Genomic DNA, 26,526 nt, shown 5'->3' on the forward strand with positions numbered 1-26,526 from the left:
ATCCGTCATCTGTGGCCAGTCTCTTCTCCCTACTCCATGTGCAAGGGCATTTGGTAACCTTGTCAGGGCCAGTACGTCTGAGAAAAGGCTCCGGGGTGTTACAGGAATTGGGAATTTGCTCAACATACTTCAGCATGGTCAAAAGAGCTACCGCTTCCCGAGTACCTGTTATGTGCCATGTCCTCGACGCTCATGGCCTCATTTATTTCTCACCACAAACCTGAGTTATTATTGTTCTTTAAATAATTTTTTGGTAAGAAACTGAGGCTCAACAAGGTTAAATAAGTTACCCAAGATCGTGAAGCTATTAGGAAACTGAGCTAGATTTGAGCACAGATCTGCTTCTAGATTCTGTATTCTTTCCATTCTGCTCTTGCCAGCTAGGATACTGGGAGATGAAATGATACCATGCAGAGGGCCTTGAATGCCCGGTGAAGGCATGTCACATGATTCCTGTGCATCAGGGAATGTAAGAAGGTCTCTTGGAAAATATAAATGGTACAATCACAGTTAAGTTTTAGAGAGATCGTTTTGGTCCTATATTTAGGACAGATTGAGGCAGGGAAAGAGGCTGAGAGATCGAATGGAAGGATACAACAGCAGATTTGATAGGAGGCTCAGACTAGGAGAAGGACAATGGGATCACCAAGAGATGATCTTGAAAGTCACAAGAGTGGAAAATGCTTCCCTTTCTCCCCACTTTGTCTCATCCCCGCCTCTGCCTCCTTTCCCAGCCACTTCACCTGCTCCTATTTTGGGATGGTGGGAGGATTCTCTGGAGAATCTTCATTCCCAGCCTGGGCCTCTTCATGCAAAGTCAGTCTCAATGATACTGTTGGATACAGATGCCTGCTGAGCTGGGAATTGATGGAGATCGCTTTTCCATCTCACTTCCTTAATACATCCCCATTTAGTATGGCTCTGCTAAGGAGATTTTGAACTACTAATTTGGATGGCAGGAGAAGGTGTGTTTTTTGTTTTTTTTTTTTTTTTTTTTTTTTTTTGGAAACTGCTAGATTTCCGGATCCCTGGCTGTGTCCCATCTCTTCATAATGAACCTGTAGTTTTGTGAGACAGTCTTCAGGACTCTGAAAAACACAGTATGTCTTTCCCTTGAGATCTGAATTGGTGTTGAGAGTAACTCTTTCCCCTCCAAGCACTCAAGGAACTGGTTCTCTTCAGATGCTGGGTCGATCCTTGTTTCAGAGAAATAACTGGGAAATAGCTCTCTAAAACCCCAAAGATGGGAACTCAAAGAGATGTCTTGGATGGACGGACTATCACGCAAGGACACATGTGAGTTACTTCTTCAGATGTCTTTTGTGCATGTACTTTATGCTATACCCCATGCAGGAAACCAAGGAGAATTGTACAGAGTTCCATCCCTCAAAGAGCTCACAGCCTAGTAGAGGACATAAGTTCATGTTCACAAATAACGTCTATACAAGGCAGTCTCTGGTCCACATTACAAAACTGCCACAGACCAAATAGGCCAGGAGAATTCACAGGGAAATAGAAAAGCTAGCTTGCAGGTTTTAGTGACCCTTGAAAGAGAAGACAAAAAAAAAAGAAACTTTGGGGTGTTCCAGGAGCAGAGAATGACAATAGCACGGTGTGGCAGCGAGAAAGCACAGAGTGTGTGAGGAATCCCAGAAAAGAATCCCATTTCCTGAGATCCCCATTCACACAGATCCACTGGGCCTCAGGGGAAGAGAGGGGGAAAAAGATTCAAGAGGTGGTTTAGAGTTAGAAATGGGTTAGAGAAGACTTCAAACACCAGGCGGATGCCACAACTACACACAAAAATCGGACAGCTTAGATGAAATAGACCAATTCCCCAATAACTACTACAACTTATGCAATACGATATAGGTAATTCGAACAGCGCTATAATTATTATTAAAGAAATTGCACTCACAATTTTAAAAGCTCTCAAAAAGGAAATCCCCAGTCTCAGAGGGTTTCACTGACGAATTCTTCCAAACAGAGTTAACACCAATTTAACACGTCTCCTAGAAAATACAAGAGAAGGGGAACAATCCTCAATTCATTTTATGAAGGTAGCATTACCTCGATACAGAAGCCAGACAAACAGTGCAAATAAAACTACAGACCAACAACTCTCATGAATATAGAGGTAAAAAAAATTATTAAAAAACCCACAAAATATGAAATAAAATTCAACAAGTACCAAAAAAATTATGCACCATGACAAAGTACAGTTTATTTCAGAGATGCAACACTGGCTCAAGCTTAAAAAATCAATTAGTGTTAATCTACCATATTCACTGCCTAAAGAAGGAAAAACAACAGATCATCTCAGTCAATGCAGAAGAAGCATTTGACGAAATTCAATACTCATTCATGATAAAAAATTTCAGAAATCTATGATTAGAGGAAAATACCGTCAACTTGATAAAGAGAATTTGCAAAGCCCTATGACTACTATTATACTTAATGGTGAAAGCCTGAATCCTTTGTCCCTTAGATCAGGAATGAGGCAAGAATGTCCACTTTCACCTCTTTTCTTCACATTGTTGGAAGTTCTAGCACATGCGAGGCATCAAGAAAAGGAAATGAGTGAAGTTCAGAAAGAAAAAATAATTTTTTTAAAGTTTGTTTTTATTTATTTATTTATTTTAAACTTTTTTTTTTTTAAATGTTTATTCATTTGTGAAAGAGAGAGACAGAGCACAAGCAGGTGTGGGGCAGGGAGAGAAGGGGACATAGAATCTGAAGCAGGCTCCAGTCTCTGAGCTGTCAGCACAGAGCTCGACGGGGGGGCTCCAACTCACGGACCAAGAGATCATGACCTGAGCCGAAGTCAGACGCTCAACCGACTGAGCCACCCAGGTGCCCCTTGTTTTTATTTATTTTGAGAGAGAGATAAAGTGCAGGCAGGGAAGGGGCAGAGAGAGGAGACAGAATCCCAAGCAGGTCCCATGCTGTCAGCACACAGTCCAATGTGGGGCTTTGAACTCAGGAACAGTGAGATCATAACCTGAGCCAAGGTCAAGAGTCCGAGGCTTAACAGACTGAGCCACCCAGGTGCCCCCAGAATAAAATTGTCCCAATTTATAGATGACACGATTAGCTATGTAGAAAATTACAAGGATTCTTTAAAAACAAAACAAAACAAAACCCTTAAAACTAATGGGTGAGTTCATTAAGGTTGCAGGATGCAAAAATAAACATACAGTTAAGCATCTGATTTAGGCTCAGGTCACGATCTCATGGTTCCTGAGTTTGAATCCCATGTTGTGCCCTGTGCCGACAGCTTAGAGCCTGGAGCTTGCTTGAGATTCTGTGTCTCCTTCTCTCTCTGCCCCTCCCCCACTCACATTCTGTCTCTCTCCCTCTCTCTCTCTCTCAAAAAGAAACATTAAAAAAAATCAAAATAAACATACAAAAACCAGTTGTACTTCTCCGTACCAGCCATGAACACATGGACCTTGAAATTCAAAATATAATATCACTTCTCATCACTCAGAAAATAAGAAACTTGGATGGAAAGGTAACAGAACATGTACAGGACTCGTACACTGAAAAGTAGAAGATGCTGAAGAAAGAAATCAAAAGAGATCCACATAAATGAAGAGGCATACTATTTCTGTTCATTGATTAGAGGACTCAACATAGTTATACTCATTTTCTCTTTCTGCTGTAAAAAATGACCACAAACTTGGTGGCTTCAAACAATGCAAATTTATTTTCTGATAGTTCTGGATTTCTGAAGTGTGGGATTGGGTCTTGTGAGGCTCACATCAAAGTATTGTCAGGGCTGGTTCCTTCCAGAGGCTCTGAGGGGAGAATCCCTTTCCTTGCTTTTCAGCTTCTAGAAAACACTAGCATTCCTTGGTTTATGGCCCCTTCCTCTATCTTCAAAGCCAACAGCATAGTACCTTCAGATTTCTTTCTCTCCCCTGCTTGCCTCATCACATGTCCCTTCCTTTGGCTTTATCCTTCCACCTCCTTTGTATAAGGGCCTTGTGATTACGTTGAATCCCCTGGATAATTCGCCAGGCCTTTCATCACATCGGCAAAACGCTTTTTGCCATATAAGGTAACGTATTTACAGTTGGCAGGGACTGGGATGTGTAAATCTTTCGGGGGCCGTTATTCTGTGTACCACACTAGTAAAGCCGTCAATTTCCTCCAAACTGATATACAGAATTTTCACAATTCTCAAAATTACAGTAAGATTTTTGGTATGCATCAAGATGATTCTAAAATTTATACTGGAAGGTAAAGAAATTTGAATAGCTTAAACAATTTGGAAAACGAAGAATCCAGTCGAGGAATCTGTCCACCCATTTCAAGACATATTATACCGCCATAGTGAGCAAAACTGTGTGGTGTTTGTAGAGAGATACACAGATCAATAGAACAGAATAGAGAGCTCAGAAATAGACTCACACAAATATGACCATCTGTTTTTGACAAAGGCACAAAAGCAAGTCGATGGGGGAAAAGATAGCCTTTTCAAAAAGTGGTGCTTGAGTGATTGGACACCGAAAGGCAAAAGCAAACAAACAAAAACACAAACCTCAACCTAAGTCTCACACCTCAAATGAAAATTAACTCATAATAGATTCAAAAGTATTTAAATGGGTTTAAATATAAAACACGAGGGGTGTTGGGTGGTTCAGTTGGTTGAGCATCTGACTCTTGATTTCAGCTCAGGTCATGATCCCAGGGTCGCAGGTTCGAGCCCTGCTTTGGGCTCTGCTCTGAGCATGAAACCTGCTTGGGATTCTCTCTCCCTCTCCCTCTCCCTCTTTCCCTCCTTCTGCTCATCTCCCCTGCTCACATGTGTGCTTTCTCACTCTTGGTCTCTAGAAAAAAATTAAAAAAAAATGTAAAACATGAAACTGTAAAACCTTTAGGAAAAGAAATAAGAAAAAAATCTCCTAAAACTCGTATCTAGAATTACATCTAGAACTAAGCAGAGTTCTTAGACTTGACACCAAAAGCATAATCCATGAAAGAAAAAGTTGATAAATGACACTCCATCACAATTGAAAGAAATTTGCTCTACAAAGCGCCCCATTAAAAAAGATGAAAAGACAAACTACTGACTGGGAAGAAAATACTTGTCAGATATTAAAACATATCTGTCAAAGGCTCAAAGGTTAAAAGACAAGGCATCTAATTTGAAATCAACAAATGATATGAACAGACATTCTACCAAAGAATATGGACAGATGTCAAGTAAACGCAGAGAAAGACATTCGACAGCATTAGAGGGCAGGGAAATGAAAATTGAAAACACGAGATATCACTATCCACCTATCAGAATGGCTAGAATAACAAAAAATAGTGACACCAAGAGCTCAGCAAGGATGCAGAGAAACTGGTTCACTCATACATTGCTGGTGGGGATATAAAAGGATACAGTCTCTCAGGAAAATACTTTGGCAGTGTCTTAAAAAAAAAAAGTGAGCATGCCATATCATACTTCCCAGAAACCATGCTCCTGAGCATTTCTTCCAGGGAAATGAAGATTGATGTTCACACAAAGTCCCGTACACAAGTATTTACAGCAAACTTGTGCCTAATAGCCCCGAACCGGAAACAACACAAATGTCTTTTCAGAAGATGAACAAACTGTGATGTAGTCATACATGGAATACTCCTCAGTAATGAAAAGGAGGTAACTTGACACACACATGACCTGGGTGAATCTCCTAATCAGAATTATCCTGATAGGAAAAAAAAAAAAAAACAATCACAACAAGTTACATACTACATACGATAGGATTCCATTTATATTACATTCTTGAATTGACAAGATTTTAGGAATGGATAACGCAAGGGTGGTTTCCAGGGATCAAGGAGGAGATGGAAGAGGGAGTGGAGTGGGTTTGGCTATTGAAGGGGAAGCATCAGAGATCCTTGAGGTACGGAAATATCCTCTGGCTTGACTGTATGGATGTCAATATATTCATTATGATATTGCGCTATGAGTTTGCAAGATGTTAACATCGGGTGAAGGATACATAGGCTCTCTCTGTATTTCTTACAAGTACACAAGTTGTTTACCAGTACCTCTAAATAAAGAGTTTGATATTAAAACAACAACCCAGAAGAGACTCAAACTAAGATGCTGATAGTTTTGGAGGGAGGTGATGCGGAAAGGCACGAATGAGACAAACCGTTCAGAGCCTTATTTTAGCTATTTCCCCCCACCCCGATCATGATATGCCTGGGTGGATTGAGGTTGCTTGCATGTCTCTGAGGGATAGCATCTCTCTTGTTTGTTCACGTACTTGATGAGAATGGCGAGGGACTTCTCCACCTTGTGTCCAGTTGGCTTGGAGACTTGTCCTATTCTGATCTATGTCAGTGTCTCCTGGAGGCAAGTCAAGGAGACATTTATAAAAGGCTTTGGGGGACTGAGCTACTCTCTCATTGGTCCCAAAGATAATGTTTGGGGAAGTCACACAATGAAATTTTCTACGACTTTCGAAGGCAGTAGGGAGGTAGTGGAGGCTGTATGGGCATGGATTGCATATGAGCTTGCCCATTTAGACTGTAGGACGAACACAGAGAAAGAACCAAACGTGAGGGAACCCTGGTTTCCAGAGTGAGCGTGGGGCTATTGTCTCCCCTCCCCTTCACACCCATGTCTGTGGGCACACGTGCACTCCATGCTCAAAGATGAGCCTGGGTCAAAAGCAAGTGTATGATGCACTCCTGAGTTAGAAAAGGAGCTTTTGGGGGTGCCTTGGCTCAGTCGGGTGAGGTCCGACTTCGGCTCAGGTCATGACCTCACAGTCTGTGAGTACGAGCCCTGTGTCAGTCCCTGTGCTGACAGCTTAGAGCCTGGAGCCTACTTCGGATTCTGTCTCCCTCTCTCCCTGCCCCTCCTCCCCCACCTCTCTCTCAAATATAAATAAACATTAAAAAATTAAAAAAAAAAAAAAAAGAAAGGGAACTTCTGCAGGGCTGAGCTGATAGCTTTGATGGTCTATCCCTGCTGCCTGGGAGGGGGCTCTGCTTAGAAGGCCACTGTCCTTGGGAGGCCTGGTTTGGCAGAGTTTCATTTTGCTTTCAGCCTGTAGCCTAAGCAAGGGGAGGCCTGTTGAGTCCCAGCTGCCCAGCTCAGTAGGAATCTCACTGAGGTCTGGGGCCCAGGCCCAAGCCTGTGGTAATAATGTTGCTCCTCTGCCTGAATTTGCCACTGCCTGGCTCCCTCAGGAAATGGCCGTGGCAGTGGCTTGAGGGTTTGGATCCCGAATCCAGATTCCAGATGAGAGAGACAGACGGGGAGAGGGAAACAAGAAGAAAGAAAGCAAGCAAGCAAGAAAGAAAGAAAGGGAAAAAAGAAAGCAAGAAAGAAAGAAAGCAAGAAAGAAAAAATATATAGATATATTCACTTCTTCCCTCTTCCCTTGCCCTTTTCTTTCCCTTACCAACCTTCACCCCCTGTACAGGCTTCTGTTGTTGTCTTGGTTTACTTCGCATTTTTACCCTTGCCTTGCTTTATTTTAATTTTTTTGCTTGTTTGTTTATTTGTTCGTTCGGTCGGTTTGGGTTTGGGTTTTGAGTAAATGAGGAGCCAATTCTCTAAGTCAGTTCCAAGTCTGAATAATGGCTGGCGTGATCGGTCTCTGGCGTCCTATTTCTTCCCCTCCTCCCCTTTCTCCCTCCGGTCTGGCCACACCTGACTTTTCACCGTGTCCTGCACGTGCCAAGGAGGCACCCCTCTGAGCCTGGGCATTTACCATTTCTTCTGCAGGCTCCCCCACCCCATGCATCCACATGGCTTGCTTGCCCACCTCTGCCTGTCTTACCCTACAGCGTCACATTTTCAGGGAGATTTTCGCAGGACGTCTCGCGTAAAACTGTATCACGCATACTTCCAACACTTGCAGCCCTCTTCTCTGGTCTCTTCATTCTTCAAAGCATATATGACTCGCCAACGCTGTATTTTACTTTTACCTCATTGGCTGTCTGACTTCCTCAATTAGATTGCCAGCTTTATGAAAGCAGGGTGTTTGGTTTGTTTTGTTCACTACTGCATCCAGAACATAGCCAGGCACGGTACAGAGTATCAATAAATATTTGGTAAATGAACGAGTGGAATGAGGGAGTGAATAAAATTCTTTCAGGTGTTAGGTAGAACGTACGTACATACGCGATTTATGGCTAGTATTTTAATTTTTTTTTCAACATTTTTATTTTATTTTTGAGACAGAGAGAGACAGAGCATGAACGGGGGAGGGGCAGAGAGAGAGGGAGACACAGAATCGGAAACAGGCTCCAGGCTCTGAGCCATCAGCCCAGAGCCCGACGCGGGGCTCGAACTCACGGACCGCGAGATCGTGACCTGGCTGAAGTCGGGCGCTTAACCGACTGCGCCACCCAGGCGCCCCATGGCTAGTATTTTAAATTAAATATATTGTTAATTAGCTTGGTAATTATTAAGCATATTTTAAATAAATATATTGTATTACTTATATTAAATAGTATGAATTAATTATTTTATTTTATTTTTAAGCCTTTTTAAAATGTTTATTTTTTTATTTTTGAGAGGGAGAGAGAGAGTGTGTGAGCAGGGGAGAGGCAGAGAGAGAGGGAGACACAGAATCTAAAGTAGGCTCCAGGCTCTGAGCTGTCAGCACAGAGCCCGACGCGGCGCTCGAACTCACGAACCATGAGATCATGACCTGAGCTGAAGTCGGACGCCTAACCGACTGAGCCATCCAGGTGCCCCAAGAATATATTTATATTTTAAATAAATACACTGCATGTATGCATGTCTATCTATCTACATAATATATATTATCACAAACTTTATTTGTTTTAAGTCTATGACCTTGAAAATAACCCTGGACTGGGGTTTGAAGGGCTGGGATCAGTTCCGGCTCCTTCAAAACAGATCTGCAGGGAAGAATCATTCCGTGTCCCTGCCCTGGTATCTGTACTTGTGAAATAGGTATAATATTCCTCGTGTACCTCACAGGGTTATTATGAGAATCAAATAAGATACTGGACAGGGGGGTGTGAAAACTAAAAGGCCAATCAAACACACCCTCCAACCTTCTGCAAGGATGAAACACTGTTGTACGAATGTCTAGTTCTAACGCGAGAGAATGCAGACAGCGCCCTTGCTTATCCCCGTGGTGACAGAAACACAAACTACGGCAAGAGAGTTGGGCACGTGGGGGGCCTTTATCCTTACATGATACTGTGAAACTGTCTGCAAGATATCTGGTAGGAAACCCGAGTGTCGTTTGGGAACTTATCAGGAGTGTTTCGCGGGGAGGGGAAAAGGAGAGCAGAGCCCAGCGTGTCATGGAATATTCCTTCCTGTCTTCCATTCCCCCCCCCAAGCCCTGTGCTGTTGCATTTCTCTCTGTGTATTATTGACAGAGGAAATGCTGATTCACGGTCTGAGTTACAGGAAACCTTGTTTCCTGGTGAAGAAACAAGCCAGGCGATGACTCCTCTGCCAGTTTCTGCCCCATGCCCTTCTCCCGGGCCTGCACTCAGAGGGGGCTGAGAAGGGGCAGGGACGGCTCCGGCCTCCCCAGTGAGGTCACCTTCCCGTGGAACCGAATCCAGCACAGGCTCCTCATTGGGCCTCTCCAGGCCCTTCCGGCTCTGACCCCACGATACCTTTCCGTCCCATCTCCCACTACTCCCTCCTTGCACCCCGTGCTGCGGCCACACATGACTGCTCCCGGTTCTCTGTGAACACTTTGTATTTTCCAGTCGCTGTGCTTTGGCTCTGGATGTGCCTGCCCTGCCTGGAATGGCCCCTGACCCAGTGTCGGTTCATTGAAATCCTACCCTTGCTCCAATTCTGCTCGGCTGCTACCCACCATCTGAAGCCTGCTAGGCTGTCCCGTATTTATTTTGATTCTTTTTTGTAGGGGCGTTTTCAAGTATGCAGAAAAGGAGACAGAGCTGGACGACCAAGTTCTGTGTAGCCATTTCCCAGCCTCAGTAAAGAACTGATTTCTCCTAAGTAGCACTCGATCCCTCCTTCTTTGAACTCTGTCAGTAACTCTTATGCTCTGTGCTTTACTCATATTTGCTGAGTTGAGTGGGAAGAAAGTGAGTCAGTGGATTTCGAATGCTGTTTGTTATCTGCCTCCTCCAATGGGGAAACTGAGGCACCCCAAAGTGAAGCGAGTTGCCCAATGTCAGAAGACAGGGAGTGGTAAGCCCAGACCAGACTCTTCTGAAGGGCCTCACGGTCCAATCGGGAGGTGTGGATAATGCACTCATAACTCACATACTCATGCTACTGGGTCTCAAGTTCTATCGGAGTTCGGGGTAAGTGATTAGTAAGTATGTGTTGAATGAACCAATTGATCTTCTATCCAACTGATTAATAAGATGACCTCTTAAGGTTGACACGGAGCAGACCCCTGGTCCTCTCCATGCTACAATCCAATGTCAATATGCTGAAGGCACAGGAGGTACCTGACTCGTGGGGAGAGAAAAGCCAGGTACCTACAAAGGCCAGTGAGAGTTAATGAAAAGTTTAAAATGATAAATAGTTTAAAATAAATCCTGTGTTATTCCAACATGGGGTAGACAATAGGTATTCTGTATTGAAGAACTAAATACTTCTGAGGTAATTTGGACCAGAAAGCAGGAAGAAAAAGTAATAGGGTTTTTTTCTGTTTTTTTTTTTTTTTTTTTTTTTTTTAAGCCAGCAGGGGACTAATGGCAATTTTTCATCTTGATCCAGATTTGGCTCAAACCTTGATTTTTGAAGTACAGCAAGAGGTCATCTGGATGTCCAATCTGAGGCACCCTGACTTCACTATGTCAAAACAAAAGGAAGGGTCTGGTCGTCCACCAAGAGGCTGTTGCCAGCTGGGTGGAAAATAGAAAGTGTATGTGGATTTCCCTCATCACATAGAGTTAAAACATAATTTGAGAACGCTTTCCTCGGGGGAAAAAAAAATCAGGTTCTTTTTAAGGATTACATACAATCGTTGTCTAATCGCTGTATTTCTTTGGTTGGGGCAAAATAGGTGGGGGGAGACTGATACAGGCATCTATCGGGCACTCTGTCTACACTGTCTCATTGACCCATTAAAATGGTGGCAGTCACACCAACACCTGGGTCAAAAGGAGGTTCTGATGTTCACCAAAATAATGGACAGAAAGTGATTTGTAAGCCGCGAAGTGCCTCAGTAAGGTCATGATGTCTGCCATTACACTAGAAGTAATCCGACAGCACAGGAGGCATTGCCCTGAAGGCGAGAGGGGAGAAGAGAGAGAGGCAAAGAAGGGGTATTAGAATGATGGGCTCACATTTCACATTTTTGTGTGGGTCAGAGACCTGAGTAAGGAGAATGTAGGAGAGAACTCTGGAACTTTCTTTCCTCCCCTACCTACATCGCTCTCTGTTGGTGTCCCTGTAAAGAACATCATTAAAGACAGCAATACGAAAGCATAGTCGGTGTGCCTATTTTGAGGCAGCAAGTTGAGGGGTGGGTATACAGGAGGAAGTGGGGTAGTGAGAAGTGTTTTGCATTCCATGGGTCGTCTGGAATTGTGAAGAGACGAAAATGGGTAGAATGTATGGGTCCCGTGGGGAGAAAAGAGGATTTAAAGTTTAATGGGCAAGAGGGATGGGCTGTGGGAATCCTTTCAGGTGCAGTCAGGAACAAAATACTGCTGAAAGGAGACCCAGGACAGATACCAAGATAGATAGGGTTGTACGACAGCAGATGATGATTTGCTTTGTGAAATCCACAAGAACGCGTTTCCTCCAAAGAAAAAACAAACAAACAAACAAACAAAAAATCCCCTCCTCCACCCCACCGTACGTGCTCCCCGGACTGTTTATTCACTTAATAAGTCCTTCTTCAAGGGCATACACAGCTAAGTGTGGCCCTGCGCTAAGGAACCATTACAAAGTTCAGAAGGGGTCCCAGGTACAGCAAATCTGAACTCGACACCGCTGAGGGGCAGGGCACTTGCTCAGGCCTCCGAAACAAGATTTGAGCCCTCAAAATGCTTACACCTTAGCATACACGTGTGGTTTAGAGCCTTCAAAACAAGAAGGAAAGGCAGGGCTTCCTTTTTCATCAGTAAGGGATTCGTTTCCTGCCACACCCTCTTTGCTACAGGACAGGAGTGCTTCCAAGCCAGAAGCATTCAAGGAGGGGCATGAAGGGCTTGGTCATTTAGGGCCTGGAAGATTTCCATCAGAGAGCTCAGGTGAAGGCCTGGGCCCCTGGAGTCTGCATCACCAGGAGGGGGGCCGGCAGGAAGAAAACGCTTTGGCTGTGCTGAGCAGAGCTCAATTAGTGGTGGGGTCAATCCTGAGGTTGATGTATATTTGTTAGACTTTTTTTGTTTCCTGGTGTCATGTTTCCATGCCTAGGCCCAGAGTTGCTCTGTCGCCTTCGGCATGGGATTTAGCAGCATTCTTGCTGAAAGGAGAGGCCAGTCCATGCGCGGAAGAAAAGTTCTGAGGTGTTCCCTTAGAAGGACTACAAGTGAGTGTTCAGGTCAGGCAATCAGGCGTAGAGAAGGTACATAAAGAATGAAGAGTCCACGCAAGTGTGCTTGCAAATGTTTCACTAGAAATTCTCCAGGGGAAAGAGCCCTGTTGTACGGCTTGCTGATTTCTATGGAGTAAATAAATAGTACCTCTGTGGCCGAGTGCAAGCTACCAACATGATGGTCACTGAGTGTGGAGGTGAGAAAAGTTGCCAAGGACCAGCACAGCCAGCGGTCAGAACAAACACAGCGGGACTCACTCAGAGGGGCGGGAAAAGTTGGAACTCGGAGACCAGACGAGGCCGTGAGGGAGGTGTGGGTGTGGGCAGTGCCAGCAGCATATGAGGACAGGCAGGAGGTGACAGGCCAGGTGGCAGTCAGCATTGAGCCAGATAACCATCCAAAGAAAAACAGCTACTGTTCCCTGAGCAAGACTCTGTGTTAAACCCTCTGCATTGCCATGAATTCTCACAGACTCTCTGCCAGGGTGTTTTTGTTCCTGTTTTACTGATGAGGAGACTGAGGCCCAGACAGATCAAATGGCTGGTCACGTAAGGGGCAATGGGGTGAGAATTCAAACCCGGAGTCTGTTTCCACTACATCATCATGCCGGGGGCAGGCTGGGAGCTAGTCCTGTTCCCAAAGGTCTCAGACAGGACGTGTGGCTGCTGGTGACCAATGGTAATACCTGGGAGGCTTGACAGCTCTGAGAATCAGGACACCAGTGGATTATGGGATCAGGTATTCAGTATCGGGGATAAGACACGTCATGGGACGTAGGGCGTGGGGTCAGAAAGGACAGACTTGAGGCTGGGTCTCAGTAACGGCCCTCAGCCTGGAGCAGAGCTGAACACCAGTCAGTGGGGAGCTCTCAGACTCTCAGGGTGTCGATCAGCCAGTCCTAGTTGTGGCAGTTGGGTCCCAGAGAAAGAGCTCTACATGTGATGACTTATGGACATCTGTGTTTTACATCAATATAGTGTCTACAATGCTTCAAAACTGTAATACAGACTATGGAAGCTAATTTGAGAATGCAAATGTGCATTTAATTAATATGTTACTTGTGACCCTATATGACTCACAGGCAGCATAGAGGCTGTGGTGAGCTGTGCGCTGTGGAAGGCACGAAGGCTGGGTGACGGGAAGCGGTGTGGCCCCTGTGGGCACGGAGGTCCAGGTGAGTGAGCCAGTGAGGGAGAAGTACAACAAGGTGTTCAGAAATTGGAGAGATAAGGGATAAGATCCAGAAGGAGAGAGGGAAGGCTGGGAAATGTGTTACAGAAAAACAGAAGAAGACCATCTTCCATTTGGACGATCAAGAAGGTCCTGTTCTGGAAGCAGCTAAAAAGGCCTCCAGAGAGTGTGGGGCTTCCTTTCAGGGAAGCCTGGATGGTGATAGGTCATTGAGGGATCAGACTTACCTTTGCTGATATTATCTGTAGATGGTTTATGGTCTGAAGTTCCCTTGCTGAGTAGGAGAGGTTAGCCCTAGTATCTGTGTGTTAAACTGCGGTGGCACAAGGTGGGAAATCAGGGTATTATATAAAGAAAAACCATGGGAGGCTGAAGACAGGCTGCTGTCACTATGGATGTCCTGTCTGTAAGGGACAAGCCTCCCTCTTCCCTTCCCTCTTCCATTGGGCATACGAGTAGCCCAATTCCATGCCATTACAGGGGTGATTTCATTTCACTCTGCTAATAAGCGGCAAAGGGAGGATTTGAACCTTGGAACTCTTGAGAGCCAGAGCCTATATTATTAGGGCAGACCATATGAAATGGTCTTTCTTCTACATCTTTCGAATTGAATATTGTTCATTCCATCTCATGCTCTTTAGAGCCTCTGGGCGCTGAGAAGCTCCTAGAATCAAACAGACCCAGTAATCAATCCCAGCTGCCGTGCGAGGTCCTGCCTCTTTTGTCACATGTGATGCCAACAGCAGGGAAGAAGTTTTTCAAGTGCAAAGGTGATGAATGTGTGAGATTTTCCAACCCACGGGAGTTACCAGAATGGATTCCCTTCAGGTAATGGACGTTGGTTAGAGACTCAGAAAAGGATCGCCCAGATGGTGAGCTACTTGAGAGCCAGCATGGTTTCTGGCACATCGCGTTGAATAAATGGTGGACAAAGAACTTAGGCTTGTGTAAGATTTCACACTGAGGTTACATAATAGTACAGCTCTCCCCTGGTGAGTACACTCACCACTCACCAACTCGGCCTCCTGGCACATGGTTGGAACTTTGGACCAGAGCAAATTTTGGCAGGGCAAATGTTGCTGAGTCAGCATTCGCCTAAATTGTTCTTCCACTGGCTGAGCCAGGTGACTTCAGGAATATTGCTTACACTTCCTAGGGCCTCTGTTAAGTGGGAAGGCTTATTCTTTCCAGCGTTCTCTCTAGATAGCTGGGAGGATCTTAACAGTTTAGAGAAAGTAAGTCTTTGTGGGCTCAGAAAGAAAAAACGAAAACCCAACCTTTGAGGTAGGCAACGGAAGGCTTAACCTTGTAGGAAAAAGAGGGACACAACATGGCGGCCCGTTTGGAAGTCTGAGAGGGTCACCAGTAGTGAGAGAGCCGATGGGTCAAAGGGGAGAGTGATAAAGCATTCCTGACACTTTGCCCAAACCTGGCCCGGTGCCTGAATTTCTGCTAAAGTCACATGGCCAGTGCCTGCGGACTCTGACTCAGGGACTTCACCTGCTGCAGAGGGCGATTAGTGGTGGTGCCCACCACCACAGCTGTGGGCTGCCTGCCCCTGCCTGCCCCTGGGCCCCCTCTCAGCCTCATTCCTCCTGACCTCCCCTCCGCTCCCCACCCCCCCCGCCATTCTCCTTTTTGGAACAACTGTGCGTAATCCCCTCTCCCCTTCCTGCCCCTTCCCCAACGCCCCCACCTGCCCTTTCTGATTCTGTGCCAACAGCTGGTCGGTGAGCAGTGCCAGATCAAACAGATGTGCGTGGTATTGGCCAGCACGTGCGACCAGGCTCTCTGTCCAGCCCTGTCCCTGAGCGCAGTTCTCTCTCTCTCCTTCTCTCTCTCTCTCTCTCTCTCTCTCTCTCTCTCTCGATGGCCGAGGGCTGGGCAACCCCTCTCAGGGGCACCGCAGGGCCTGAGCAGAGAAGGGGTCAGACATCATTGTCTTCAGGCCATCTTTGTCTCCCTCCACCTCTTTGGCGATTCTCTTTGTATTTCTCTCGGTGTAGCACCTCTTCCCCTTCTTCGTTGCTTGTCTTATGTGTTTGTTTCTTATTAAAAAAAAAAAAAAAAGTCTTCCTCATTAATCAAACTCACAAGACTTTTATGCCTGACGTTAGAAAAGAGCGCAAAACACGGTGTTTTAAAACAGGCTTTAAAGTTCAAGTTCTGCTGGTTTAATAAAAGACATCACAACAGGCCAGAAGCCAGCCAGAAAAATAACAGCTGGTCTGCTTCACCGCAGCCCGCCCAAACCCAGGGCCTTCAAGATGTCACTTCCTTCCTTCCTTTCTTAGTCAGTGGCATGCAAAATTCATGGTAATTCTCAGAAGTAGATACCTTTGCAAGCAAGCGTCTTTGATTTTTCTGTACAATTGGCTAATTCTCCTCACTCCCACCTACCTGTCTGAGTGGGGGTGACTTGAGAACAGCCGCAGTGAACCCAAGAGAGCCCTGCGACAGATCAAAGCCCTCTGGCACAGTGCAATCTCGTTGAAAATAAAATGAGCAGGCCTAGCATAATGATACGAAAATCGCTCAGGGTTGTAAAGTATGTACATTTTTCTTACAAAAGTACGAAGTGAAACAGCTTGCGCTCGGCATAGCTGCTGGCTGAGAAACAGTCCCAACAGAAATGAAAAACAACAAAAAAACAGTAACTCAGACCCCAAATCATAGTCTTCAGGGTTGGTGATGATTAATGCCTTCTCCGAATGTCTTAAGATTCCGCAGACACGCGTGCCTTTTGCGTTAGCCAATTGAATAGAAACTACAAAATTGTTGAATTAGGCCTTGTGTAGGCTTCCGTATGTCGCTTCAGAGAGCGTCCGCATTGAAGAAATGAGAAATTACGAGAATGAGTTTCCCATTTTGCCCTGACTTCCAGGAAGCTCCGAGCTGAAGCTGAATCCGATGCCTAATCCGACAATCAGATTAGCCTTCGTCCTTCCTTTTGACTTTAGTCCAAATTTCTTATTCGAGTTTTGTTTGTGGCTCAGTGTACATCTTCTTTTATATCATAAACCGGCCGAAATTCTTTTCGGGGAAAAAGGACGGTGTACCAACTACGGGGGATACCACAAAAATGGCTTCTAATAATGATGACGATAATGATTCATGACACTTCACTTTCTACCTTTAATTAGTTATTTATGTACTTGTTGTAAGGTTCTCATTAGACTGCAAATTCCCTGAGGACCGAGCAGGGCCTCGGTGTAGCGGTATCTCCCCTGGGGTGGGTGTTTAGTAAGATTCTGCTGGATAAATACAGCCTTAGGGTTAATTTTAGAGGAAACAGAATGAGATTTTCTTCCCCTTTCTTTTCCATTCCTCTTCTCTCCCTTTTTTCTTTCTTCAGAGAAGCCTCTGTTGTTGGAACTTCTGCAGACAGGCAGCTCTGAGCTAATATACGGGGATGCTCCTCCCGTGCTGGGTGAGATGTTATTTTCTCCTCTTTCCCCTTTGAAGACCGTATCGTAAATTTCGTCTTTCTCTACATTGTTCTCTCCCTCTTCCTGAATAATACTCAGTAATGTTCTCCTACATAAATAATAACCACTTACATTTACATAAGCACCGGTAACTTTGGCACATTCCTTCCAGAAAGGATTTGAGATGGGCATCTTAGAGGATTTTAAATTTTACAGCGTACTCTCGGCTGCGGCTGCTGCTCTTAGTAGCTAATATTTATGGCACACTCACCGTGTGCCGGGCACTAGGCTGGGGCTTTTTGTACACTATCTCATTTAGTCCTTACAGGGATCCTGTGGAGGAGCTGCTGGTATCCCAACTTGCAAATAAGAGGAAACTGTGAGGTTCTGGCACTTGCCCGAGGTTGCACGGGCAGGAGGGGGCAGGGCTGGGATTTGACCCCTGACTTCTGAATGCCAAACCCGGGCTCCCGCCCTCATCTACATACACTCCCTTTGGGTCATTACTTCAACAAAGTGGGGGCCATTAACCCTGTCGTACAGATGAGAGGGAAGAGGAAGGGCAGTGTTTGAGCACTGACGACCCCGACGACGTCTGGGGCGTTATGCTTCACTCACAATATTTCATGTGGTCCTTCTGGCCATCCCACAAGGCAGGCAGCAATGTCTGGGTCTCAGTGAGGGAGACGGAAGCTATGAGCACTTAGTTAACCGCACAGGCACCTAGAAGAGAAGGTAGGATCTGATCCTAGGTCTGCTGGGCTCTCAAGTCCATGGTTTTTTTTTTCCTCTGGACATGTGGAAAACCAGTCCGAGTTCATGTGATGGGGCTATGGAAACAACACCACGTTTGGTCTAAACTGGGGTTCTGTTAAGCGTCCTTTTCAGGTTCTGGTGTCCTGCTGGGGTCAAAAAGTGCAGCGTCTGTCTGGCTACTGAGTGTCTTTCCCCATGTGACCTTGAGTGGGGGGAGCGTCTTATTCTGACTCGACAAGGCGGATGCAATTGAATTTCCATCTCATTCAGAGCAGAGAGAGAATAGCTTTGGGAACGAGGCTACTTTGAAACAAGGGCTCCTGAAGCTAATTAAAAGCTAGGCTGGAGCTGTGCTTTTCATTCCTTAAGAATGTTCGACCTCATTAAATAGGAAAAAGCAAGTGGAATTTTCTGATTTTTTTCAGGTTCTGCCGGGGGTGGGGAGTCGGAGCAAGTGAGACATATTTCTACCGCTTCAAGCCTGCACGGTGCCTACAACAACGTTGCCGTTGTGGTGACGACTTAACCCTACTCGAGCGCTGAGAACCCTGGGATCCGGGCAAGTTGGCAAAGCAGACGCAGGAGGACCTCCTGCTCCCTGCTTCAGGCTCCTGGTTTCCTGCACTTCATCCTCCCTCAATGGCAAGGGATGGAGAGAGCTCGCAGGCTCCAGCCCAGCGGAACGAATGGCTGGCCTTGGGAAAAGCCTCCCTTTCACAGACACTTGGAGCTAGCTTGCACTCACGGCCACAGGGTTCCAGCCAAAGGAAGCAGAAAACTTTGCGGGCTTTCTGTGTCACCTCTGGATGGAACAGAAGAGCCTAAGACATTGATCTGCTGTTTGGATCTGGGGCACCCAGTGGCCAGCACTAAGTCAGGGGCCATGTGCTCAAGCCACCAAGATGCCTGGGACCCCGGAGACAGAGGTCAGACTGGCAGAGGCTTCACCTGGAAATCTTTAGGTTTTGATTTAAAAACCTCCATTTATGGGGCGCCTGTAGGCCAGGCACTGTGCTAGGGTTTTGCATATATTATATCTAATCTTTCCAGCTACCTTGCACAGTAGCTGTCACTACCCTCATTTTAGAAGTGAGGAAGTAAAGGTGCTGGCTATGAGCTTTTTCATGGCTCTTGGCCCTGCCAATAGAGCCCGGTCGGAAGCGTCCTAGTTTGGTGAAGAATCCAAAATGGAAGGGATATTAGAGGTCATGTCTACCTTCTGAGGATAATGAGGAAAAGAGATCCAAAGCCAGAAATGTAAATTATTCTGCTCAAGGACACACAGCCGAGCTGTGTCTTCAAGTCTGTCCCTTCTTTCCCATGTAACAGCAGGAGAACAAAGAGTTAGAGTTGTCGCCTGGGAGGAACGGGACAAATGTCAAAGCTGCCCCGGCTCTGTCTCTAAGCAATGATCTTCACAGGCATGGCAGGTTTCAAAGGTCTTCTCATCTTGATCTGGTTGACATCTCTTAAAAATGAGGGAAGGGGAACCTTTGCAGTTCTGGAGGAGAAAGTAACGTGCCAATGAGAAAAGTAGACATCCCCGTCTACAAAATGTCTTCAGCCCCTCACAAGGAAAGTGCAGGAGGGGAGTCGACGGTTGCAGAGTTTTCTTTTTTCCATCATCTTGTAATCCTAGGTGTCATGCACCGCTAAATCTTTGCTTCCACAGGGTGACAAGTTTGCTTTGCTCACTCTTTGGTTTGCTCCAGATGGCTTGGGGTTCCAACTGAAAGCTCTTCTAGAAACATCCCTGCATCATCCCACGAAGTATCTAGGGAGTGTATAGTCTACGTTCAGAGCCATAACATACACATCAGTCTCTTTGAGCCACACGTGGGATTACCCAGACCCTGGCATCTCGGAACGCAGAAATGGTGTATGTACTGGCATCTGGGTGAACACCATGTACAGAATAGTTAAGAAGCATTAGGGCTGAAAGGGAACGTGGAGGCTATTTCCAACTCTCATTCGCTGAAGCAAATCCTACCTATTTTTCATCTGACCAGTGAGTGCCCTTCAGAAATTCTCAGATGGTCAACCTGTTGGTACAGTGATTGGGTCACTCGCAAGGGCACAGACTAAGTCGGTTGGATGATTGGTTCTACTTTTCACTTCGAATGATCTTTAAGAGTCAGTTCTATTTATCTGTTGAGTGAATACAATAATGGATAAACCCGTGTTCCTAAATTGAATGAAATCCAAAACCCACACACATTCAAGAGTCTATCCAAGCTAGCCGGGGCCATGCTCCCTACATTTCAGCCACTGGATGGCTTGTTGGTCCATAAACATGTCATGACAGTGCCCACTGGAAATAATATCAGTAACTTCTTCAGTTTGCTATCTATGATTTACACTCTTATCAAAAAGGATTTGAGGGGCGCCTTGGTGGCTTAGTCAGTTAAGTGCCCGACGCTTGGTTTCGGCTCAGGTCATGATCTCACGGTTCATGAGATCAAGACCCGAGTCGCGCTCCGTGCTGACAGCATGGAGCCTGCATGGGGTTCTCTCTCTTCCCCTCTCTCTCTGCCCCTCCCTCTCTCTCCAAATAAATAAACTTTAAAAAAAAAGGATTTGATGCTCTGAAGTTAACCTTTCACATATATTTTCCCACTTAATCTTTCAAAGGATCCTGTGAAAGAGATCTGTGTTGCCATTTTGCAGACGCCAAACCCAGGCAGAGACAGGTGAAATACCAAGCTCAAGGTCACATAGTGTGTTAGATGCAGGAACAGTGGGTCCCCCGAATTCCAATCCAGCATTCTTTTTTCTATATTACATGGGATCGGGGCTTGATTCTCCTTAATACTCCAGATTTGGAATCTATGTTAAGCCACAATAATGCTTTCTCCCGGGGCGCCTGGGTGGCGCAGTCGGTTAAGCGTCCGACTTCAGCCAGGTCACGATCTCGCGGTCCGTGAGTTCGAGCCCCGCGTCGGGCTCTGAGCTGATGGCTCAGAACCTGGAGCCTGTTTCCGAGTCTGTTTCTCCCTCTCTCTCTGCCCCTCCCCCGTTCATGCTCTGTCTCTCTGTCCCAAAAATAAATAAACGTTGAAAAAAAAATTTTTTTTTTAAAAAATAATGCTTTCTCCCAAGATGGGAAAAACAGCTGGCTGTTGCCTTGCTACACCACAGTTGTGACCATATACCTAATGTGCACCCAAGCTTCCCTGTCTTGTCCTCTCTGCTGGGAATGCCCTCCCCTTCCCTTCTCTGCGTGATCAACTCCTCTTCATTCCGCGTAAGGCCACATCTTCTCTGATTAATTTCCTTTTCTATGTCCCGTGGTGCTTTGCATGCCTCCACTGCAGCACGTCAGGGGGCAGCAAGCCATAGCCAGCCGTGTGCCATGGAGTCACGGAACGGATGAGGACACAGTGGCCAACTAGGGGGAAAGCTTGTTCAGATCCACGCTCAAGTCTTGTTGTTTATCTTTGCACCACAGTGCCTGGAACACAGTGGAGGTTTGGTAGATATTTGACCAGAAGTGGCCCAGAGTCTGAAACTCAGCCTGCTCCTAGAAAGAAACAAGGTGGCAGGCAGGGGATAATGTAGTAAAAATGGAAACCAGGATCTCAGCCTGCAGATGTCAAAGTGGCTTTCTTGAGGCTGTGTATAACTTCCTGCAGTGCCTGTGCATTTGGAATGGTTATGAGCACTTTGGAGGGACTCTGGGAACCCTTTGGGAGATGGGTCTACCATCAGTTCCTGTTTTGAGTCAGCGTTAGCTCCTTTAACTAATGCCTTGAGAGCTTAGGGCTGGTGTGCCACCATTGTCTTAGCACGGATTTTCCCTTCTAAGTGTCAAAAACAGCATTAGATGAAGAAAATGAATTGAGGAGCGGGGAGGGGAGGCAATCTGCAAGTCCCAGAGTAACCTCTAGTTTGGTAATGATTTATCCGATTTCATTGTTAATTTCACAATCAAGCAAGAGTACTTCGTATGCCTGAATGACCCACGGATTGTATCTTAATCAAATTAATGTGTCTGTAACATAAGACTGATTCAGTGTTCAACTGTTAGAGTGACAAACGATGCAAAGCCTAAGTTTTCTCTTTCCTTTCTCTCTCCTCTCCCCACAACCCCCCTCCATCACAAAAGGTCAACTGACTGAGAGGCTGTTGTTTTGATGGCTGACACGAGATCCTATTGGTTAAAAATGTGAGAAGGCGGGCTACCTCCCCTCACCCCACTTCAAACCAACTGTATGTGTGTGTGACAGTGTGTGTGTAAGTTTGGATGAAAAAAAGTTGTGGTTAATTCTTCTTGTTGGGTACTTCCTGCCACTGACATTTGTTGCCGCTGCTGTGTAATGAAGTTGAGGCTGGGTAAGAGAATCAGATGCAAATGACCTATATATGTGTTCCTCAATCATGACTACCCTCCACAACCTCTGTTCTTGGAAAACATGGAAAGTAGAACAAGGTGACCAGGGAAGCCAGCTAGACATTGCATCGCCCTGAAGCGACCCCCTGGGCCTTTAGATCATTTTAGTTGATAAGTAGTTTGAAAAAGTATGATTCTGTTTCATAAAATGATACGCATTTTTTTGTAGACTGTACATCACAAATAATGGTTTCTTAAAGACAACTTTTGTAGTTCGAATCAAGGACTAGGACTTAATGTTTCTTGGGCTTGATTCATCAACTCTTAGGGGGACTTCAGCCATAGTTTCCACCCTCATCTGATCTATTTTCCATGATTAGTGGGATTTTTTTTTATGCTAATCAGGTCACATCTTGTTCCTGTTTAAAACCCTTTAATGGCTTCCAATTGCACTTAGTAAGTTCAAAGTGCTTGTCATGGCTTAGAAGGCCTGCATAATATGCCCCCTTCCTTGCCCTCTGACCTTCTCCTCCCCGCCTTGATGCACTGGCCACTTGCTTTCCAACCTCAGGACCTTTGCAAAGGCTGTTTCTGCTATCTGTTTTGCTTCTCTGCTCCTTTCCTGGCTCCCAGCATGATGTTCACCTCTACAGACAGGGCTTCTCTGACCCACCAATGTAAACTATGCCAATCTTTCTATCACATTTCTTTACACTTCCCTATGCTTTCCCTTTCATGAATGTATCATAATTTGTAATTTTATATTTATTTATGTACTTGATTTATATTTAATGACTGATTAATCACTACTCTATAAGCTCTATGTCTGCCTGGCTTGCCACTGTATCCAGTTCTGGGCATAGAGTAGGAACTAATTAATCTATTGAGAGAAAGAAGGGACAACCCATTGACTTTCATAATACTTAAAATTCCTTAGCTACCAAATGGGAATAGGCATCTTTATTCTACAGCTAGTTGTGGAATTCATTTTGGTATTTGTTTTCCACGGGACTTTGAGATGTTAGGATATTGGTTGAACGTGGAAGGAATGTGAGGCAGGGGGTTTTGGGTTTTTTTTCTTTTGTTTTGTTTTTTGGTTTTTTGCTCTCTGTTCAAAGTTTACTGGCTCAGGTAGTAGGGAATTAGACACAGCCTCTGTTCATCTCATGCCAGCCAAGGGCAGCTATGCCTTTGCTGAATCTCCTTTCCTCTAGCCCCTCGGTCATTGTCTCTGCCTTTCACCAGCCCGGCAAATCATAGGGAACACATATGTCAACAGTTCAGGGCTCCTTCCTTCCTTACCAGTCCCCCTTTCTTTAGGAATTTCTGGTCTAAATAATCATGGAGACTGTAAAAGAGATGTTCAAAGACTGTTGAGGAAGATACTAAGTGCAAAATGCCTGTTTCCCACTTCCTTCTCAACAGGGTCCTACTTTCTGTCCAGAAAGTCCTACTTTCTGTCCAGTCTCCCCTTTCCTCTATTCCTCCCAGTCCTTAGAAGCCAGAGCCTTGAGTTTTTCCACGTTTGTACCCACCGTGTTTGGTCCAAAAATTTCTTCCAGGGTGGATACAGACACCTGGGAGAAGGTGATAAAAAGATTCATGTCTTCCAGAAAGAAAGGCAGTGACTATCTCTGAACTCTGATTTATCTATGAACTAGTGGCTAAAAATGCCAATCTGAAGGGGCATTTAAGAGTAAACTAAATCATGTATGTAATAGTATTGTTACAATGCTTGATACTCAATGCTCAGTAAATGTCCACTGATTTTTCATCTTCTTTCACTTCTCATCTTCACTTTTTCATCATCACTTTCACTTCTCCCTACCCTCCTTTGGTCACTCCAGAATCCTTGAGATTCCTTTAGTCCAAGATGGGAAGAGAGTATCATTACAGTTGGCCCACCTGTTTGTCAAGTGGGAAAGTGTGATGCGTTTAGATGATGAATCACTGAGGAGCATTGACCTCACATAGGGTTTTCCATCTCAGTTCTGTGTCTGTACTGGATTTCAGCCTCTAAAATTCCAGTATGCGGAGGAGTTTTAATGGTAAGCAAATTCAATCGCCCCCACTCATTCATAACTAGCGGTCTAGTGAACAAAGCGCTCTTTGGTAGAACCACCCCACTGTCTGATTTTGCAAACATGCTTCCTTTCCACTTCCTAAGGGAGAAAATCCTAGAAAGAATGGGAGATGACCAGAGATGGGGAACAAGATGCAACCGAATTACTGGCAGATCCTACTATCAAACTAGATTCTTAAGCTTATTATGTTGGCTTAAGGAAAAATGGTTGGGTTCTCAATCAGGGAGGTTTTGTTTGTTTGTTTGCTTGCTTGCTTTATTCTGTTTTGTCTCTGTTAGTTGTCTTAACAGTGGGATCCCTAACCCCCAAGAAGCTAAGTGGATGAAGGATGTGGAGACATCCTTAGACGGGATTAATGATCTGCCTTTGACAGTGTGATGCCTGCCTGGGAGACACGACCAGGCTGGCAACATCTGAAAAAGGTGAGAGGGCCTCCTGGCTTCCAGCCTGTTCTCTCCAAATTGGTGTGCCTTCCAGTAGAACTCGTTTTTGTTCTTTCCCAGGTCTTCTGTGTGGGGTTCTGCTAAGGTTCTCAGGCTGGGAGAGAACGTCTAGCCCTGCATCAGACTCCTCATCTGGGATTTCTACTCCTTAAAAGGCATCAGCCTGGAATCGAAGATTTGAGTCAGCGGATCCGGGTTCACATGCCAACTCTGCCATTTATAGCATTGTGACCACAGCCGGTCACTTTACCTTCTGTGTCACAAAATTTCGTACTGGTGGTACCTCACCGAGTTGTTAGGGGAGAGCAAGAGAGGCATTGAAGAGTGCTTGGCACTTGGTCAACAGTCAAGGCTAGTTGGCTCCCTTCTTTGTGCTGCCTGCCCGTAGCCCTCGATGTTCCTTGCTGTGGAAGGAGACTGGCAAGCATCAGAGACTATGAGGGAGATGAACGAGAAAAAGCTCCCGAGGGAAATGGTCTCGGGGACTTCAAGAGGGAAGGAAGGGACTCCTTTTAGCAGCTTAATTTTGTCCAAGAAGAGTCTTACCTTTGGAACTTGCATCAAAGTTTGGTTGTGCAGGACTGGGGCCTGGAAGTGACATTGAAGCTATAGACAACCTTCCTGGTCTGGATTTATGGTGCTATTTTGAAATATACCTAAAATCTCAGAGGGAGACTTCCATTACAAATACATAAATAAAACTTTGCCTTCGGTAGAAAGTGGTCTTTTCAGCAATGCTGCGAGAGCGTTGAGGTTGATCAGTTAATGTTTGAACCAATAAGAGAGATACCCACTCCATAGCTGCTGACTTTTCAGTGGAGAAGACAGAATATCGAATAGGTAATAACACTAAATTGAGCAAATGCTCTGAGAGCTGTAGCACACACTGCCGAGAGCACAGAGTAGGGGCACCTAACCTGGTTTGGTGGTTGAGGTGGGCGGTGGGCAAGTGTGATCAGGGAAGGCTTCCCGGAAGAGTGGCATTTAAATGGAGACCTGAAGTATGGGTAGAGGAAATTGACATGCAGAGTCAGAGGGTGTTCCAGGTAGAAAAACCAGCAGGTGCAAAGGCCCTAGGTGAGGGAGCATGAAGCAAGGTCTCGGACTGGAGGAAGTTTGGTTGGCTTAGGATAGAGGGCAGTAGGCAGGGACTGGTCAGAGAAGTAGGCAGGGGCCAGCTCTTGAACTCCCCGGGAAGCCGAGCTGAGGGATTTAAACCCTATCCAAGAACCATAAAGTGTTTTGCCTGAAGAGCGATCATAATCAGCAAGGTTGGCTGCTGGGTGGGGCATGTTTGGACACACATTAAGCAAGAGATAAAGGTGGCCTGGACTCAGGCAGTGCAACGGAGGGGAGCGAAGAGGAGGGATCAGAGATGTTTTGGGGAGACATTGACAGGACTTGGCCATGGGTTGGATGTGGGGCGCTCAAGGAAGAAGAAGGCATCAAGGAATCCAGGAATTCAGGGCTGGGCACGGTTCAGTGAACAAGAAGCAGCTGTTGACAAAGAAGGGGTGAAGCTCAGTGTGTGAACTGGGCTGGAGGGTTTAGTTGGTAGATAAGAGCTAAGACGGAGATAAAAATTTAGGGGTTATCAGCGCGTAGATCGTTGTTTCTCAAATTATACCCCAGGTACCACCTGCACCAGATACCCATCCGTGGTATCTGATAAAGAAAGACGGCTGGAGAAGGATGGGGTGATGGCTACGCAGTTGTTCGCCATTTTGCCCGTGAAATAAGCACGGAGAACGTAAATTTGAGCACCTTTCGAAATAAGTGGCGCTTAAAGTAATGGCGTCGGCGCATTCCTGCTC

At 45.6% G+C, this 26,526-nt stretch overlaps 1 long non-coding RNA gene across 1 annotated transcript; it reads left to right on the plus strand.

Moving 5' to 3' along the window:
* Window positions 1–13,566: 13,566 nt before the first annotated feature.
* Window positions 13,567–18,734, plus strand: LOC109503521. The gene is made up of 3 exons (XR_002745312.2): window positions 13,567–13,654; window positions 14,313–14,499; window positions 18,281–18,734. It is a non-coding gene; the product is annotated as an uncharacterized LOC109503521 (long non-coding RNA).
* The last annotated feature ends 7,792 nt before the right edge of the window (window positions 18,735–26,526 follow it).

The sequence above is a fragment of the Felis catus genome, chromosome C2 (assembly GCF_018350175.1).
Source record: "Felis catus isolate Fca126 chromosome C2, F.catus_Fca126_mat1.0, whole genome shotgun sequence".
NCBI classification, from domain to species: Eukaryota; Metazoa; Chordata; class Mammalia; order Carnivora; family Felidae; genus Felis; species Felis catus.